The following is a 3,306-nucleotide window of genomic DNA, read 5'->3' as shown; positions in this document are numbered from 1 at the left end:
ACTTCCCTCCCCTGCAGGGTTGATTGCCTCCAACTGCCCTCCCTTGCAGGCCTGGTGCCTCCAAACTGCCCTCCCCTGCTGGCCATCTTGTGGTGGCCATCTTGTGTCCACATGGGGGCAGGATCTTTGACCACATGGGGGCAGCTATATTGTGTGTTGCAGTGATGGTCAATCTGCATATTACTCTTTTATTAGATAGGATAGAGGCCTGGTGTATGGGTGGGGGCTGACTGGTTTGCCCTGAAGGGTGGGGGTTCCCTTGGGGTGTGGGGCGGCCTGAGTGAGGGGCCTGTGGTGGTTTGCAGGCCAGCCATGCCACCTGGCGACCCAAGAGGAGGCCCTGGTATCTGGAATTTATTTTCCTTCTACAATTGAAACTTTGTAGCCTGGAGCAAAGCCAAGCCTGCTGCTCACTCCTCGGCCAGCAGCGATTTCTGTTGGAGTTAATTCACCTTCTATAATTGAAACTTTGTAGGCTTGGGTGGAGGCTTAGGCTGGCAACAGGCAGCGCAGAAAGCTTGGCTTCTTTTGTTACCACGGAAACCCAAGCCTTCTTCCCGCTCTCAGTGGCTGTAGCCATCTTAGTTGGGTTTATTTGCATATTTGCTCCTGATTGGCTGATGGGCGTGGCTTAGCTGGTGGGTGTGGCTTAGGTGTAGCAAAGGTGTGGTCAATTTGCATATTACTCTATTATTAGGTAGGATATAAATATTTATTCTGTTCCTGCCTAGGGGTTGGGGCACTGGGGTGGGGAGGTGGGGCCATGGGCCTTGACAAACAGCTCCTGGGTGAGGGCGGGTCTCAGATGGGAAGTGTTCAGATGACAGAACCCTGGGGGCTGGCTTAGTTCCTGGAGGTCCAGTGGGCTAAGGGCGATGTGTTTGCACCCAACCGGGCCCAGGCCAGGCTGGACTCGGGTCCTGGTGGCTGTGGGAGCACCAGCTGATTGCTTCTGCCACTCTCCCAATCCCCACCCCTCAGGAAGGAAGGCAGCACCAGGGTCTTGTTCCTGGTGGGGGAAGACAACTATGCAAGTCATCAGGTTTAAATTAAAAATAATAAAAATCATAATACACACACACACACACACACACACACACACACACACACACACAGACAACCCCTGTCCAAACAAACCCATGACAATCCTGCCTGGCCCACTGGACACTCTGGCAGGTGACGGGGGGAAACAGGTGGTCAGCCTACAAGGGCCACTGCTGGGGCCTCAAGAAGGGTCTGGACAGGTGGTCCCAGCCTCCACTGTCAGCCACAGAAGTCTCCAGAAAACAGTAACCTGGGGCAGAGGCAGGAGGGCGCAAGGGGTCACACAGGGGCTGGGTCTCCAGGTAAGTTTAGAGCTGGTTCTTGGGTGCCATGCAGCTCCTCCTGTGCTCTCTGCATCTGTATCTTGGTGATGTGGACAGGATTAGCTCTGGAGATTTATTGCACTGTTTTGGAAGCAGCCTGGGGCTAGAGGATGTGACAGGGGCAGTGGGAGGCAGGAGATAGGAAGGCAGGGGGGCAGGCGGTGGTCACCGCTTGGTCTTGGCATCTTCTCGAATATTCAAGATCACCAGGTACATGCAGGCTCTGGCATCGCTGGAGCTGTGTCCACCCATATTGTCCTGAATGATCTGTCTGAGGTAGTCAGTCATGAGGTTCCCAAGGGAGCATTTGTAGGGGAGGCCCAGGAGGTGTAGGAATAGCACAGATGTGTCCACCACATTGCTATGGATGAACGTCAAGGCCAGCAGGTTGCTCTCTAGGCTGTGTCCATTGAGGATAGTATCAGCATTGAACATACTCAGCAAGATGGTTTGGACATCCTGGAGGTACTGAAGTGAGATGCTTATATCGGCAAGATCAGCCTCAGTCACTCCCGAAAACCTTGTGTTGTCGTCGACAATCTCATTGTCCAGCTTGAAGAATGTGTCTTAAACAACCTGCATGACAGTGTCTACCACCATGATGCAAAATTTCACAGTCAAGGGCAGAGACATCTTCTGGAAGTTATCAAAAGTCTTCATGAACCCCTCAAGATTTTCCTTTCGGCCATCTTGCATGTGTTGCTTGGCAACCTGGCATCCAGTGGAGCCAACGGTGGCCGAGCAGCACATGAGTCTCCCAGGCACCAGCCCCTAAATGTTACCAGTTAGTAACATTCTTCATTGTGCCCTAAGTGGCCTGAGGGGAACATGAGGTACTCAGTGCCACAGCAGCAGCAGACCCTGCAGGAGGAGTCTTTGGACGGCTTCTCCTCAGCAGTGAAGATGACAGTGCCCCCTGGATGCTTGGGAATGCGGTAAGGGGTAGCCATTCTCCTTAAGCTGGTTCTTGGTGAGCAGGTACTTTTTGAGGTGGTGGTACAGGGTGGCCTTTTTCAGATCCTCCACATCTGGGTTGCTAAAGCATTTGAGTGAGAAGCTGGTTTTGGTGGCCAACTTGTCCCTCAGCACCACCTCATGGGACACAATCCTCTGGCCACTGGTTTTTCTGAGACCAGGCACAGTGCTGGGGGCCAGGGCCCGCAGCTTCTTGAGAGTATTCACAGCCGCGTTCAGGTAGATGTTCTTGCTGGGCCTTTGGTCATAGGCCACTTTCTCTTCATCCAGTGCCTTCTCTGTGGCTTCCTGGTTGGAGGAACAGAACTTGAGACACTCCTCAATAAACAGGTTGAGATATCGTTGGTGGGTGACCATGGGGATTTTGCCCCTGAACTCTTTTGGGATAATAAGCTTCTTTAAACTCTGTAAAGATGGACTGTGTGCCATGCATTTAGGAGGAACGGTGCTGGTGGTCTTGGCCACCATGCATGACAGAGTGTGCATCTTCAGAAGCTGGCTGCTGCTGTTGTCCTGGAGGGTTCTCTTGGCACCTGCAGCCAGGTAGGGGTTGGGGATGTGGGCAGTCCTTCTCTTCTCACCGGGAACTGAGATGTGGATGGAGGATGGCTTCTTGGCCAGCTGCTGGTGTAGGACATTGGCCAGTAGCTGGCTAACTCCCTCTGAGCCTGCTATGCTCTCAGGTAACACACCTCCTGGGTGGTAGGAGCCAGTGGCATGGAGGCAGGGGCTCCAGGGTTGGGGTTCGGCAGGATGTACTTAGCTCTGACCTTCAGAACTTTCAGATGCCCTTGAGAAAACCAGCTCAGCGCTGTGGTTCTCAAGCTCACACTGCCCCACTTATCCTGGGTACCAGCATGGCCCTGCTCTCCTGGCCTCTGGTGTCTAAGAGCTCAGGCTATGCACTCACCCCTGATATAGGCACAGGGAAAGCAGAAATCCCTGACCCTGATTAGATTGAGAT

General features: G+C 53.3%; 1 pseudogene; it reads right to left on the bottom strand.

The window, feature by feature from the left end:
- Positions 1-1,532: 1,532 nt before the first annotated feature.
- On the bottom strand, positions 1,533-3,061 carry LOC103300838 (RNA exonuclease 1 homolog; annotated as a pseudogene).
- Positions 3,062-3,306: the final 245 nt, after the last annotated feature.

This window comes from Eptesicus fuscus, chromosome 2 (genome assembly GCF_027574615.1).
Source record: "Eptesicus fuscus isolate TK198812 chromosome 2, DD_ASM_mEF_20220401, whole genome shotgun sequence".
NCBI classification, from domain to species: Eukaryota; Metazoa; Chordata; class Mammalia; order Chiroptera; family Vespertilionidae; genus Eptesicus; species Eptesicus fuscus.
The sequence above is the reverse complement of the archived record's forward strand: the minus strand, read 5'-3'. Positions and strand labels throughout refer to the sequence as shown.